We start from the raw sequence: 17,076 nt of genomic DNA, 5'->3' as shown, positions 1-17,076 counted from the left end.
TCATAGTTAGTTGGGGGTTGGTTGAGATGTGTTATCTGCAAGTATTTGCATGACAAAAGAGGACTGACAGAGCTCTAATGGTTGTGTAGAAGGAGGGGGGATGTCCTCAGAATCTCAGATTCTCAGTCAAGCTAGTGTTAAAGCATAATGGAGCGGGTTCAGTAATTGTGTAGTAGTTTAAGAGTACTAGCTCAGTCGGTAGATCATGAGACTCTTAATCTCAGGGTCGTGTGTTCGAGCCCCATGTTGGGCGACTATCTTCATTTAACGTCTACGGAAACCAAAAGGACGTTCTTCCACTTTGGAACAGCCAAACGCGCTAACCGATTGCACCACAGAGACACGCGCACAGCTGTTTCATTGGATGGTACACACGGGTCACATGACTTGCTAACGTTAAAGTCAGGGTAATAAACAGTATAACACTCAGTGTTGCCACCTTACAGTATCTCACAAAAGTAAGTGCACCCTCACATTTCTGCAGATATTTTATTATATCTTTTAATGGGACAACACAATAGAAATGAGACTTGGATATAACTTAGTGTACAGCTTGTATAGCAGTATAGATTTTTTGTTGGTTATCCTGGGTCGGTTAATGATGCGAGGGTACTAAAGAACAGCCCTGTGTATAAAGAGGGCTTATACCCACCTGCTCTTTACACTGCTAAAGAAGATTGCTCTTTATAAGATCTCTCAAAGCATTTCATCACTATTGGTGTGAGAGTGATGGGGCGGTAGTCATTCATACATGTGATGCTGGACTTCTTTGGGACTATAATAACATGAAATATATAATTATTTGCATTAGCAGAGAATTTACACAAGTGAAGACTGAAGAAATGTTTGGTCCGTTTCAGATCCACACGTACAGAGTAGTTACAACCAGCTGTTGTGGTGTAAGTGCTGTAGGTTGTGATGTAGTTTTTCTGTTATTCCTCAGTGAAATTGATTGAAGTCAGGATCTTCACTGAAAGTGTGCAGACTCTCTAATGGTTTCTAAAGTCAGAAACCTATTTGCCCTTCAGTAAACGTTAACAAATCATCTGACCCGTGTGTACCATCCAATGAACTAGCTCTAACTAGAGTGTGTCTCTGTGGCGCAATTGGTTAGCGCGTTCGGCTGTTAACCGAAAGGTTGGTGGTTCGAGCCCACCCAGGGACGAGTGTCTTTTATTGCACAACCTGCCTGTTGATCAAACGGATATGAGACACAACAACAATGTGTAGTCCCACAGAATAGTGAAAATAAGTAACTGAAAAACATCCAGTAAACAACAGTCCTACAAGCACAAATATCCACTTGATAAGTCAGCGGAGACTGTCTGTCCATAGACGTCAAATGAAGATAGTCGCCCAACGTGGGGCTCGAACCCACGACCCTGAGATTAAGAGTCTCATGCTCTACCGACTGAGCTAGCCAGGCTTAAGCAACATGTCAGAACAGATCAGAGAGATGTAGGTTTAATTCACTAACATCACGACCAGATTAAGAACTAATTCACAGTTTACAAACAAACACAATTCAAAATAATCAACAGAAACAGACACAGACTTAGGCTGCGTCCGAAATCGCATACTTACTGAGTACGTACTAGATTGGAGGAAGTATGTACTTTCAGTACAGAAGTGTGCAGTATGCACACAACACCCGTACGTACTACGTCCGCTAGGGTGACCAAACGTCCGTATTTCCCGGGATATGTCCGTATTTCACGTCCTGTCCCGGGCGTCCCGGGTTTTTTTTTTAAAAGTGAGGAAATGTCCTGGTTTTTAAATTACCTTCATTGGACCATTAAATTTACAGGCACTAGGGCACTGCGCACGGCGCTGCGTCAGTGAGGGCAGCCCTGTTCTTAATCAGAATGTAGACAGCGTGACTGTCAGTACGCAAGCAACATGCCGAAGCGCAAGTGTATGTTTACCGACGATTTACAAAAGAGTTTCCCCGCTTTCAGACCGGGTCGAGACAAATGGGAAGCCTTGTGCACAGTGTGCAAAGCAGGCACATATGTCTCGGTGTCCAATGGAGGTGCAAGGGATCTGAAAAGCCACCTGGACACCGAGAAGCATAAAACAGCTGTCCGAGGCGAGAGTAGTGCTAGCTCGATCACACAGTACTTTGTCAAACCAGGGAACGAGGATGCAGTGAATGCAGCGGAGGCTGCATGATCATTTCACACAGTGAAACATCACAACAGTTATCGATCTATGGACTGCACAAGTTCATTTTGAAAAAGACCCTCCCCGATTCAGACACAGCCAAAAAGTTTAGTTGTGCCCGAACTAAGACCGAGGCTATTGTTGACGGTGTTCTGGCACCTCATTCTGTAGAAGTGGCGCACGAAGCGCTCAAAAACATCCAATTTTGTGGTGTAAGCACTGATGGGAGTAATCACGGTGCGGTGAAAATCAGGAAATGTTAACTTAAGCATTTTCAATAAATGCATTTTGAATAAAATTATCATTTGTTATTGGAGTTTTTGTTGTTGACTTTTACTGAAAAGCATTTTTAATAAACCAACTGTAAATATCATGTTATTGTAGGATTACGTGGGCCTATGTTAAGTGTATATGTGCCCCGCCGGCTCCAAGATGTCCTGGTTTTCCCAAATGAAAATATGGTCACCCTAACGTCCGCCATCTTACCAACATCAAGTGACCATAGTTACAGACTGCATGCTCATTTCGAGCTCCACTCACCAAGATATTTATTGTCTTTATTTGCGCCACTTACTGATTAATCTATAGTCATGTATCCCGACTCCACACTGAGACGGCAGAGAGTAGTAAATCACAGAAGAGAACTAAGAAAGTTATTGATTTTTTACCTCAGAAATAATGTAAGTACTGCTAACCTCTTTAGCAACAGTATACTACATTACCATGATTAGACTAATACAATGAAAATAAATGACAAAATGATAGATCTGACACATTAATAATTACAGTAGAATAATTTTTCGAAAATCGTCTGTGCACGACATTGTGCACAAAATGAGTAGGGCTGTCAGAGGGCTCGTCAGGAGGATCATCACCCTACCAACTGGTGATGAACTAGAGTGTGTAGGAGCTGGGTTTGCCCACTTGGCCGTATCGGATCGAATGTTTTAGAGTGGCAGTTGGTGCTATTGATGGGTGCCACATCGAATAAAACCCCCATCTGCCAACGCACAGTGCTACCTAAACAGGAAGCTGTTCCACTCAATTCAGCTTCAAGCCATCTGTGACCACCAGGGGAAGTTCAGAGACATTTTTGTTGGTTACCCTGGGTCGGTTCAGGATGCAAGGGTACTAAAGAACAGCCCTGTGTATAAAGAGGGCTTATACCCACCTGCAGGACGATACATTCTTGGGGATGGGTTTATCCCTGCATTAATACACCCATCTGGCTCCTGACCCCCTATCGAGAGCCTGTGCAGAACCCTGTACAAACTCATTTTAACAGCAAACTGTCCAAGGCCAGGAATGTGGTGGAAAGGGCTTTTGTAATGAAGACAAAATGGCGTTCCATTTTCTTTAAAGCCCTTGAGGTGAGCCCTGTCTTCGCCCCGGAGGTTGTTGCATGCTGTGCGGTGCTCCACAACCTCTGTATCGCTCATGGAGACATCATTGAGCCACAATGATCAGAGGTACATGTTGACCAACCAGAGCCTGTAATTAATGACATTACATCAGGTGAAGATGCAAGAAAGCATCTGGCTGCAACTGTCTCAGCACCACAGCACAGCATACCAGCTCTTTATGAGCATGATTATATTTAGAAAAATGTTTTGTTAATAGGTTCATGTTGTTTGTTTTTAAGTTTTGTTCTACAGTTCTTGATTGTCTCTTGACATTAACAGTTTATGCAATATTTAAAAGTAAAACTTGAATATTTTTTTAATGACAATTTCCAATTTTTACACTTTTTCTATTTTTAATTAAGGTTAAATGAAAAAGAAAATCCTTTATTTCCATTATTCCATTATTGGGGTTTCCATGCTTCTCGAGGATGGTGAAGCTTCAGCAGCATCCTGGTCAGATGAGGAAATAAGGGTCTCTGGGCTAATCTCCCACCTATTGCCTCATCCATATCCGCATACCATTTCCAGGATGCTGTTGTTGCTTCACCACCCTCTGTACTTACCCCAGTAGGTGGACACTTAATTTCCTACAAGATTCATAAACACAGTACAAGGACCTTTACTTGTATTACAAATCTTTTCTAATATTTTTACTGAAGATTTTACCAACAAACGAAGCTTACTTTGTATTTTTGTATCTTCACATAAGTGGGAGTCACCTTCCCCTGCATTTGGTTCTCCAACACAAAGGCTCTACAATATAATGCACATAACAGTTATTAATGTATATAGCATACACTGCTTCAAAAAAAGTCATTAAAAGTTTTTAATGCTTTAAAAAAGTTAGCAAAACTTGAATACTAAAACTTGTCTTTATACCACCCTTTGTAATTAATATTATGCATAAGATGTAACACAAATTTTGTTACGTCAAACAAACAGTCACTTACTCAAACCCTCGAACCGCTGCATTCTGTTTTCCAGTGAAGAGAGCCTGGTTGGCCACTCTCCACCGGATAAGATTTTTAGTGTCTTCATCAGACCCTGCAATATCAAACATTAGTTTTAAAAGGGATTTCTAATGTGACTGTGTAGCAACATTACAACAATCATGAATATTTAGCCTCAACAACCCCAAAGCTAGATATGTTTACCTTCCTAAGAATAGTTTGGCCCATCACTAGCATTACAGATAAAATTAAATGAATCTATAGATAGATCATTTATTACAGCAGCTCAATATATATTAATGCAAAGTATTATAGTAAGCAAGTATTAAAGTATGCAAGTATTCAAATTTGCAAGTATTAAAATACAAAAGTATTAAGTACACATGTAATGTTGTACAACACTATGTAGTTAAATACATTGAATAAAGAGTAGTATATCGCTTTTATTGTCCTACCAGAATTACAACGTTTGAAGCCCAGGTCAATAGGACCTGCTAGTTAGAGAAGTCTCACTTGTTTGTTAGTTTAAGTCCAAGAGACGGGGTGTGGCCCATATGGGGATCGAACCCACGACCTTGGCATTATTAACACCACACTCTAACCAACTGAGCTAACCGGCCGATGTACAAGGGCAGGTCATATACCCACATACCTGATTCTACACTGACAGCCCTTCAGTTAAGGACCTGCCACACAGAAACGATGGAGAGCTTTACTGTTGTTGAGCAGAACAGATCTTCGTGTGAGATGAAGCCAGAATTAAAGATGGTAGAAGAACAGGGTGATATTCTTACTTTCAGTTATTAAATTACTCAGGTTAGAAAGTCCTGATACACAGCACATGCTCACCTGACTCTCTCTCAGCCATGCTACCTTTAATCATTAAAGAGGGTGTGGCCCATACGGGGATCGAACCCGTGACCTTGGCGTTATTAGCACCACACTCTAACCAACTGAGCTAACCGGCCAGTTCATCTGTTCTCTGTTCAGATTTTTGTACATAATTCTACACTAACCCCATTCAACCAGCAGCACAAAAACCATTTGAGATTCTGCACACTTACAGTGAAGATCTGCAGAAATGAGCGGCTCCTAAACTGAGTTTGTTTGTTATTGCACCAGAAATCCAGCAGTTTCATGTTATTTTAATGACCCGAGATCTCAGTCCTACTTCAGACATCACTGTCTAGTCATTTCTTATGTTCAGACTTTCTTAATACACATCTAAGAGGTTTTGTGGGTTATGTGTGAACTATCTAAACTATACTGTATTGTGGTACATTCATTCAGTCTTCATCAGTTTAGACCCGCCCACTTAACCACCAATTTGCCTCCACAGTGAGCCTGTATAGAGAGAGATTTGATTTTTTGTATACCGTCCAATGAAACAGCTGTGCTGTTAGCTGTGCGCATGTCTGTGTCACAATCGGTTAGCGCGTTCGGCTGTTAACCGAAAGGTTGGTGGTTCGAGCCCACCCAGGGACGAGTGTCTTTTATTGCACAACCTGCCTGTTGATCAAACGATTAAACCTCAGTGTATATTATCTGGAAACAGATGCTCTTCATATAGAAATATGCTTTACATTTGCTTGATGGTAATAACTCTTAGTGAAGTCTTAATGAACAATTAAAACATCAATTCAGGTTGTTTTTAGTTCAACTGGGAAAAAATATTAACAGTAGCTAAACTTCCTAAAACCCAGAATCTACACGTACAAATCCTACATTCATTCCACAAAGTTCACAAACATGATTTAATGAGTGAAAACTTGATGTTTGGAGCCTCTCTGGTGTGCAGGCTGGTACTGTGTATCAGCACTACTTACTGTGTGCAGGACCTGAGTCGTATCTGCTCCAGTCACTGGTTGGTGGCATTAAGCTCAGTCAAGAACTTTAAGAAATATATAGTTTAGATAGTTCATACATATAAGAACCCACAAAACCTCTTAGATGTGTATTATTAAAGTCAGTTTCAGCTGCTTGAATGGAGTTAGTGTAGAATTATGTACAAAGATTTAAAGTGACTAGACGAACTGGCCGGTTAGCTCAGTTGGTTAGAGCGAGGTGCTAATAACGCCAAGGTCGCGGGTTCGATCCCCGTACGGGCCACACCCACTTTTGGACTTAAACAAATGAGCCTTCTCCAACTACCAGATCCTATTAACCTGGGCTTCAAACGTTGTCTCTGACAAGTGTGAGATCTTTTTAATGCCCCTCTCATTCAAGTCAGAAACATGCCATTATTTCAATTAGCCAAACTTAATTGCCCTTCTGTAAATGGTTTAATGTGCACACTGCTGCTACTGGCTTGTTTTTCTTTTCTACAATGTAAGTTCATACCTTCAGGTTCATGTTATTTGAGATCTCTCTATGGCGTCAGATTATTGCCAAAAGTCGAGAGCACATTTTATTTGTGCGCGAGCAGGATTTTCTCAGCTCTCGCACGAATTCACACCGCTCGCTTACGAATAAGTTGTGCTCGCGCACGAAATTGCATGCGCGCGCTCGAAACGCTGCTCTCGTGCTCAGATCGTATGCGCGCACTCAAAGCAAGCTGCGCTCGCGCTCAGATATTTCTTGCTCGCTCTCAGAACTGTACTTGCCCTCGCGCTCGGAGTTTGCACGTTAAAACAGTGCCAAAAGTCGTCGACCAATCAGAATGTGTTTTCGGCTTCGACCAATGAGCTCCAACTTCCCATTGTAAAGAGAGTAATGGACAATCAACGACCTCAGGTAAGATGATTAATTATTTTAATTTTAGACTTAGTTTAGAGTACATCAAATCATCATTTTTAAAGGGTAGAATTTATTAAAGCTTTAACAATCAGGCATATTCTGACTATACTCATCTTTTAACCTGTATGTCTAATTATCTTAGATGTCTTGTTGTCTAGGCCTTACTAAGACATAAAGCTTTGGCGGCGTAGCAGCATAAATTGCAGTATGTAGTAAGCAGTCTGGCTTATGTATTGATCTGAATTATTTACATTTCATTTGCACACATGAAATGATTATTATTGATTAATTAGCGGAAAAAATTAATATTCCCGAAGATATATTAAATGCCAATCATGCAAATTCACATGTTAGTGAGTGAACATGTGGAAACCAGAATGTCATCCATCAGGGTACAGACAGTTCCACAAGTGACTGGACGCCCTAAATTAGTGAATGAACTTAAATCCATGCTAGGATTCCTACTGGCCAAATTTGAGCATACTGGCACAAATGTCCTTGATTGTCTAAGTTATACATTTCTTCAACATATATTTCCCTATACTGTTTATTGTTTCTGCATTTTAAGGCTATTGTTGTCCTTGAATTCTATACAGCTACCACTTTTTCACAGATGTTATTCAGTCAACAAAGTATTACATTTTAAATCATTTATTTTGTCTTAAAGAATTGAAAGGCTGTTGGTTGATATGTGGACAGCTGTGACCTCCACATTTTATGATATCCTGCACAATCTTGAACAAGTTGAGATGCTGGACATTGCAAATACCCTGCACCTCTTTCTGGTACATCTTGTGTTTCTTCCCCGACCTTCAGATCTTTGTTGAAGGCTGGAACCAACATCCCCTTTCATGACCCCGGAACAAATGTGGCAAATGTAACTTTTGTGCTGACTCTGACTTGTACTGACTCTATTCTCATAGATATTACATATAAATAAATAACAGTACACAGTTTGTTTTACTTATTTATTGAATGGGCACAAATATCCACAGACGAACTGGTCTGATGTGTTCCTGTCCTGTGAGCCATTGAAAGAATGTTCTTGGACAAAGAGAGGGCGAACCAGCTGTCTTAACCATAGGTGGCAAAGTCTGTATTAGCCTGTTCAGAAAGAAACACCAAAAAGCAAAATAAGCATTGACCTTTGTATAGATTACAATGTTTCTTGTTATATACATGTACTTACCACTCTGCAAATGTATTTACAGAAGTGTAGTCAATCATATTTTTACAACAGCTTAAACACACACAAGCTGGTGTTATTATAGCAGGTGAACGAAGCAGAATTGGAATTAAGGGCCATATTTAATGCATTAACTCAATAATTATAACGGTGTCCTAATATGATAGTATTGTCCTTATAATTTAATTATAGGAGTAATAAAAATGAAGATAATATCAAATACATTGTTATCTTTTTCCACACTAGCTGGCATGAATTTCTATACAATCCAATAGAAAATATTTTTGACACACTGAACATAAAGCCTAAATAAAACATTAGTGTTAACAATATCAATACACAATAAGTGCACCATATTAAATTCAGACTTGTTGGTGCTATGATATTGTTGATATTGCAGATATGTTTTTACCTTACTGCTTGGTGTTCTAACACTACTTGCTTCCTTGCTGGATTCTGGTGGGGGGAGGGGAACGCTGTCATTGTATGTGGCTTTTTCTCGAGCACTGCAAATGATTCAGAAACCTACATTTAAAACATTACATTATGCATGGTAAATATGCAATGTTCACACTTTATATATTTATATATACTTATATTGTAATAATAAAAAACAGCAAAACATTCAATTGTAAAACATTTTATTTTATAGAGTTGAGGTGAAATTATTTAATGTGTCATGTTTGATATTCTAGTCTTGGTTGGGAAAGTGAACATAATGTTCACTATCGTGTTAGAGATAGTTCATCATATCATTTAGGTGGCTATAGCTTCCTGATCTACCCACTTTGATTTACTAAAATAGTCCATTTTTGTACTGTCGCGTTAAACACGTGAGCACATTAACTTTACTGTATAAAGGCTTTACTTTATTAATTAACATGTACAATACACAAAAGCTATTTTATGTAAGTTAGGGGTACCGCTTTAGCTAGCTTTCCAAAGTCAAATTTCACAAAGTTAACTTTACATTCTCTTTAACACTTTTTTTTAAAATTATAAAATAGTGTAAAATAAAATTATTAATCTTACCTGAGGTCGTTGATTGTCCATTTGTCTTCACAACGGTTCACTCTCTCCGACCAATGAAAATGCAGGGGAAGTTGGAGCTCGTTGGTCGAAGCCGAAAACACATTTTGATTGGTCAACGACTTTTGGCACTGTTTTAACGTGCAAACTCCGAGCGCAAGGACAAGTGCAGTTATGAGAGCGAGCAAGAAATATTTGAGCGTGAGCACAGTTTGCTTTGAGTGCGCGCATATGATCTGAGCACGAGAGCAGCGTTTCGAGCGCGCGCATGCAATTTCGTGCGCAAGCACAATTTATTCTTGAACGAGCAGGGTGAATTCGTGCAAGAGCAGAGATAATCCTGCTCGCGCACAAATAAAATGTGCTCTCGACTCTAGGCACTAATCTGACGCCATAGTCTGGCTAGTATCCACGAATTGCTAATGCGGTCAAGCCAGACTCCATATTTACAGAATACGGTCTGTTTATTTGCGAAGTTTTGGCACTAAATTAGCTCCATAGCCTACACTTTAAGTTTTAGTGAGTATCTAAACCCTGTTTTACAGTACTGATCACATTATCTACACTTTAAGTTTTAGTGAGTATCTAAACCCTGTTTTACAGTACTGATCACATTATCTACACTTTAAGTTTTAGTGAGTATCTAAACCCTGTTTTACGGTACCAGTCACATTGTCTACACTTTAAGTTTTAGTGAGTATCTACACCCTGTATTACGGTACCAGTCACATTGTCTACACTTTAAGTTTTAGTGAGTATCTAAACCCTGTTTTACAGTACTGATCACATTATCTACACTTTAAGTTTTAGTGCGCATCTAAACCCTGTTTTACGGTACCAGTCACATTGTCTACACTTTAAGTTTTAGTGAGTATCTAAACCCTGTTTTACGGTACCAGTCACATTGTCTACACTTTAAGTTTTAGTGAGTATCTAAACCCTGTTTTACGGTACCAGTCACATTGTCTACACTTTAAGTTTTAGTGCGCATCTAAACCCTGTTTTACGGTACCAGTCACATTGTCTACACTTTACGTTTTAGTGTGCATCTAAATCTGTTTTACAGTACTGATCACATTGTCTACACTTTAAGTTTTAGTGCGCATCTAAACCCTGTTTTACGGTACTCATCACATTGTCTACGCTAAGTTTTAGTGCCCATCTTAACCCTGTTGTACAGTACTGATCACATTGTCTACACTTTAAGTTTTAGTGCGCATCTAAACCCTGTTTTACGGTACTCATCACATTGTCTACGCTAAGTTTTAGTGCCCATCTTAACCCTGTTTTACGGTACTGATCACATTGTCTACACTAAGTTTTAGTGCGCATGCAAACCCTGTTTTACGGTAGTGATTACACTGTCTACACTAAGTTTTAATGCGCATCTAAACCCTGTTTTATGGTACTCATCACATTGTCTACACTTAAAGTTTTAGTGTGCATTTGAACCCCGTTTTACGGTACTGATCACATTGTCTACACTTTTGTTTTTGTGAGCTTCTAAACCCTGTTTTACGGTACCGGTTATGTTAATAAATTTGCATATATAAATTAAATATTTAGACTAACATATGGACTTAACATATAAAACCATGTAAAAATGAATCCTATAGATATATTTAATACATGTACATACACACATTTTACTATGGGTATTTTATATATGTCATAAACTTATATCTACACATATACAGAGGATACATGTATGTTATAATAATAGATCACCTTACAGGTTACATATGTGGTAAAACCATTATTGATATGGGGCAGATATGTCATATATTACATTTCTATGTAGGTGCAAAGTTATTATTGTGAGTGTTTGTGTATTTAATACAGAGTTAGTGTGTGTATGTAGCATCCAGAACTTTTACTGAACGAAAATAATGAAACTATTAAAACTGATTAGCAGCGGATAGTTTTATTAGCTGTAGAGTGAGGAGCTGTTTCTGTTCATCTTTACTGAAGTGAATCGAAGCAAAAGCATGAAACTCAAATGCACCTGAAGTTGATTTGTTAGTGTAATGAGACGTGACTTTCCCAGTTCTGTTTAAACGCTTTGCATAGTGGCGGCAGCAAATCCTGAAACCAGTCTGGTAGAGGACTGGAGGGAAGATGTGACTGGTCAATTTTACAGTAATTTGAAATTGATCTCTCGATCTCTCACTGAATTACTATTAATTGGCTTTCTGCAGATTTATAGCTGGACCATCAACACTCCAGCAACAAGCAGAGGGAGACAAAGAGGCTTCAGCACTCCGCTGTTGTAGATGTCTTGAAGCGTTGGCAGACTACATCTAATGATCCTCTCTGCTGTCCTGATTATACGCTGGAGTTTGGCTCGTTCCTGTGATGTACAGGAACCAAACCAGGCGGATGGATGATGTGAGGATGGACTCAATGATCGATGTGTAAAACAAGTGCTCTCTGCTGAGCCCTCCTGGCGACAAAGAGTTTGTTCCTTTCCCACTTTAGGTCCCTGGATAAGGTGGTGCCCAGGAACTTGAGTGACTCCATGCTCCATCTCAGCATGGGTTGTAAAAGGTAATACGTGGCTAATAGGATCATACTGGATTGTACTAGTTTTAGTTTGTTTAAGATAAAGCTAATTTAAGATCTTTAAGATCTATTGCTGTTCTAACAGTGGCAAAGAGAAAACTGAAGTCTGAACTATCAAATTTCTCAGATTTTACTCTTAACTTTGTTGGTTTGATGGTGTGGCTGTAAAATCTCCAGTGGTTCACAACTTAGGGGAACTTTTTGACTTTTCCCTCTCCTTTGAACCTCATATTAAGGCCTTGGTTAAAAGTTCTTCTTCACACCTTCTCAATATTGCTCTCCTGTGCCCTTACACTCTCACACTGTTAAGAGGGTTTGGATTAGGAACCACAATGCGAACACAACCACAGACACTGAAGCAGAGTTTAAAAGGTTTTTTTAGAACCACAGTCCAGACAGAGAACCAGGGAACGAGGGCGGAAGCGAGGGTACCAGTAGCGGCGCTTGGGGCTTGGAGGCTGACAGTAACCACAGGAGGCAGGGTTATGAGAGATTCAGGAACCAGGCGGAGAAGGCAGGAACACAGGAACGAAGAGCAGGCTGGGATCCAGGAACCAGACAGATAAGGCAGGAACACAGATTGGACGGTTTGACCGGTTTCAACTGTGAGACGTGGAAAGTAGGATGAATCCGCATATGTTTGGGCAACTTGAGCCGGACAGTAGTGGGGCTGATGATCCTTTGGACGGTATAAGGTCCAATAAAACGAGGCGCCAGCTTCCTGGACTCAGAGTGTAGGGGTATGTTTCTGGAGGACAACCACACTGACTGGCCCGGGAGATACTGCGGACTAGGTTTTCTGTGGCGGTTGGCCGAACGCTGGGTGACGGTCTGGGACTTAAGCAGGGTAGCTCGTACGGACCTCCAGATCTTCCTGCAGCGCCGAAAGTGGTGCTCAACTGAGGGAACTGCCACCTCTGCCTCTTGTTCAGAGAATAGTGGTGGCTGGTAGCCAAGGGAGGCCTCAAACGGGGATCGGCCGGTGGCAGAGCAGGTGAGGGTATTATGGGCATATTCGGCCCACGCGAGGTGGGTGCTCCAGAGAGAGGGGCTGTTGGCCGACATACAACGCAGGGCGGCTTCCACCTCCTGGTTAGCTCTTTCCGCTTGCCCGTTGGATTGGGGGTGGAAACCGGACGAGAGGCTGACTGTGGCTCCCAGGGCTTTACAGAAAGCACGCCAGACACAAATTGAGGACCGCGGTCGGATACAATGTCCAGGGGAATACCGTGGATCTTGAAGACCTGGTCGAATAAGAGCTGAGCCGTCTCAAGGGCTGAAGGGAGCTTGGGTAAGGCTACCAGCCGAACCGCCTTGGAAAAACGGTCCACTACCGTCAAAATGGTCGTCATTCCCTGAGACTCCGGAAGGCCAGTGACAAAATCCAGGGCGATGTGAGACCAGGGACGTCCAGGGACAGAAAGAGGCTGGAGCAGACCGGCGGGGGGTGTGTGAGAGGACTTACTGCGGGCGCAGGTGGCGCAGGCAGCCACAAACTCCCTGGTGTCTGCTTCCAGGGAAGGCCACCAGAAGTGACGCCTAAGGAGGGACTCTGTGCGATTAGCTCCAGGATGGCTGGCGAAATTGGAGCAGTGTCCCCATCTGAGGACAGCCGGTCGTACAGCAGTCGGGACAAACAGGCGGTTGGAAGGCCCATCTCCAGGGTCGGGTTCCTGTTCTAGGGCTTCTTTAATAGCTTCCTGGATATCCCAGGTGACCCCGGCTAGGACGCAATTGGAAGGCAAGATGGAGTCGTCGGAGGGTGGAGTGTCCTCGGAAATGAACTGGCGCGAGAGCGCGTCAGGTTTGGTGTTGCGGGAGCCTGGGCAGTAAGTCAGGGTAAAGTCGAAACGACTAAAGAATAGAGCCCATCGGGCTTGGCGGGAGTTCAGCCGTTTTGCTGTCTGGACATAAGAAAGATTTTTATGATCTGTCCAGACCACAAAAGGCTGTCTTGCTCCCTCCAGCCAGTGCCTCCACTCTTCCAGGGCGAGTTTGACTGCCAGGAGCTCGCGATTACCTACATCGTAATTTGCCTCCGAGGGGGTGAGCCGTTTGGAGAAGAAGGCACAGGAATGAAGCTTGTTGTCTGGGCTAGAGCGTTGGAAAAGGACCGCTCCAACTCCACAAGAAGATGCGTCAACCTCCACAAGGAATTGCTTCGAGGGATCTGGTTGAGAAAGGACGGAAGCAGAGGTGAACAGAACCTTGAGACGGTCGAAGGCAGTCTGAGCTTCCAGGGGCCAGGAGAAGGGGACTTTGGTGGAGGTCAAGCGAGTTAGGGGGGCCGCTACCCTGCTGTAGTTGCGGATGAAGCTCCTGTAAAAGTTTGCGAACACTAGAAAGCGTTGCAAGGCCTTACGGCAAGAAGGAACAGGCCACTCAGTAATGGCACGGATCTTTTCGGGGTCAGCTTTAATTCGCCCTGGCTGGATGACAAAGCCGAGGAAGGCGATGGAATTCGTGTGGAACTCGCATTTCTCAGCCTTGATGAATAACCTGTTTTCCAACAGGCGAGACAGGACCCGCCGGACGTGAATGACGTGCTCCTCAGGGGACCGGGAAAAAATCAATATGTCGTCCAAATAAACGAACACGAAAGGGTACAGGAAATCGCGTAGGACGTCATTTACCAGGGCCTGGAAGACTGCGGGGGCGTTGGTCAGCCCAAAGGGCATCACCAAGTATTCGAAATGGCCGAGGGGGGTGTTAAAGGCCGTCTTCCACTCATCACCTTCCCGAATATGCACCAGGTGGTAGGCGTTGCGGAGGTCAAGTTTACTCAAAATAGTAGTACCCTGCAGAGACTCGAAAACAGAGGACGAAAGCGGAAGGGGATACTTGTTCCTGACCGTGATCTGGTTCAGCGCCCGATAGTCTATGCAAGGCCTCAAGGACTTATCCTTTTTCTCCACAAAGAAGAACCCTGCACCGAGGGGAGAGGAGGAAGGACGGATGAGACCAGTTTCAAGACACTCAGAGAGGTAATTCTCCATGGCTTCACGCTCCGGACGAGACAGGTGGTAAAGACGGCTGGTGGAAAGTGCGGCCCCGAGGAGGAGATTAATAGCGCAGTTGTAGGGCCGGTGGGGAGGAAGAGATCGAGCTCGGTCCTTACTAAATACTTCCTGAAGATCATGATACTCGGAGGGGACCTGGGAGAGGTCAACATCGTCGATGGAAGGAGGGGGGTCGGTACGAGGGCTAGAGGGATGGACTGCTGACTGTAAACACCGGGAGTGGCAGAGATCGCTCCAAGCAGTGATCTTTCCCATCAAGATGAGGATTATGTGTTGAGAGCCGTGGGAACCCCAAAACCAGAGGGGACTTGGGAGTCTTGACTACCGAGAAACGGATGGACTCGCGATGATTGCCCGAAAGGACTAGGGTAACCGGGGCCGTACGGTGAGTAATTCGAGCAAACATGCGCCCATCCAGAGCAAAAGCGGTTACAGGGGTGTCGAAAACCTCCAAGACGCACCCTTTTTGGGTGGCAAGGCTTTCATCGATAAGATTGTCCTTCGACCCGGAATCGATGAGTGCAAGGAGGGACACTGGATTCCCGGGGAAGCATAGGGTAGCAGGGACCTGGAGGCGAGGACGAAGAGGTGGGGTAGTGGGTCTTGAGCTCGTCAGAATCCCCACTCCTACTGGCGAGCTTGGAGGCTGACAGTAACCACAGGAGGCAGGGTTATGAGAGATTCAGGAACCAGGCGGAGAAGGCAGGAACACAGGAACGAAGAGCAGGCTGGGATCCAGGAACCAGACAGATAAGGTAGGAACACAGGAGCGAAGAGCAGGCTGGGATCCAGGAACCAGGCAGACAAGGCAGGAACACAGGAACGAAGAGCAGGCTGGGATTCATTTACATTTACATTTTCAGCATTTAGCAGACGCTTTTATCCAAAGCGACTTACACAATGAGCAGAACACGATGAGCAATTGAGGGTTAAGGGCCTTGCTCAGGGACCCAACAGTGGCAACTTGGTGGTGGCGGGGCTTGAACCGGCAACCTTCTGTTTACTAGTCCAGTACCTTAACCACTGAGCTATCACTGGATTCAGGAACCAGACAGATAAGGCAGGAACACAGGAGCGAAGAGCAGGCTGGGATCCAGGAACCAGGCAGACAAGGCAAGAACACAGGAACGAGGAGTAGGCTGGGATCCAGGAACCAGGCAGATAAGGCAGGAACACAGGAGCGAACAGCAGGCTGGGATCCAGAAACCAGGCAGACAAGGCAGGAACACAAGAGCAAAGAGTAGGCTAAAAGGGAACCAGGCAGTGTGCATAGCAAACAGCAACTGACAATCTGGTGGTGACCGAGAGGAAGGCAGGGGCTTATAACAAGGAGGCTGATGAGAAGGTAATTAGGGCCAGGTGAGTCAAATTAAGCAGGGGAGAGATCTATTGGCTGGAATGGGAGGAGAAGTACCTTCAGCCACCACTAGATGTCGCCAAAACCACCAGAGGGGAGGCCACAGAGAACAGCAGCTCAGGAGGAGCTCTTAACACACACGAAGATGCGTTCATCTCGTCCCGTTTAGATCGGTCATCCCAACAAAATCATACAGTATGTTCTTCAGTATGTTCTTTGATGCTCGAGTTCTTTCATATATTACATCACTCCAAATCTTTATCAGCTACACTGGCAACCTGTCCCACTTCATACTCAATTTCAAGTTCTACTCTGTTCTCCTCCACTTTCTGTAGAGGTGCCCTGGGGGGTATTCCAGAAAGCGGGTTAAGTGATTAAACCAGGTAAGTTAACTCAGAATTAACGAAAACTCGGGGTTTTCCATTCCAGAAACCGAGATTAAAGAGAACCTGAGTCAGTTACTATAGCAACTTACGCTCTGAAGCTAACCTGCTCACTGGCAGGTTAACTTAAACCTAATCCGGGGTTACACACACTTTTCTCATGCAAACATGGCGTGTCCTTTTCTCCAGGATCCAGTTGATATCGAAGCGCAAATTATTCGCAGAGCTCTTCATCGCAAACGAGTAATTAGACCCAGATTAGACATACTTTCATTTCCCGATGAATT

The 17,076-nt window shown here is 43.2% G+C and overlaps 3 non-coding genes and 1 pseudogene across 3 annotated transcripts; 2 read left to right on the top strand and 2 right to left on the bottom strand.

Annotated features, from left to right (window-relative positions):
• The window catches only part of LOC134326206 (zinc finger protein 208-like), a 339,536-nt pseudogene that overhangs the window by 212,019 nt on the left and 110,441 nt on the right, over positions 1 to 17,076 (top strand).
• trnan-guu (transfer RNA asparagine (anticodon GUU)) lies at positions 1,092 to 1,165 on the top strand. The gene has a single exon. It is a non-coding gene; the product is annotated as a tRNA-Asn (tRNA).
• trnak-cuu (transfer RNA lysine (anticodon CUU)) lies at positions 1,354 to 1,426 on the bottom strand. Its single transcript has one exon. It is a non-coding gene; the product is annotated as a tRNA-Lys (tRNA).
• On the bottom strand, positions 5,411 to 5,484 carry trnai-aau (transfer RNA isoleucine (anticodon AAU)). The gene has a single exon. It is a non-coding gene; the product is annotated as a tRNA-Ile (tRNA).

This window comes from Trichomycterus rosablanca, chromosome 14 (assembly GCF_030014385.1).
Source record: "Trichomycterus rosablanca isolate fTriRos1 chromosome 14, fTriRos1.hap1, whole genome shotgun sequence".
NCBI classification, from domain to species: domain Eukaryota; kingdom Metazoa; phylum Chordata; class Actinopteri; order Siluriformes; family Trichomycteridae; genus Trichomycterus; species Trichomycterus rosablanca.
This window is presented reverse-complemented; position numbering and strand designations above follow the sequence as displayed.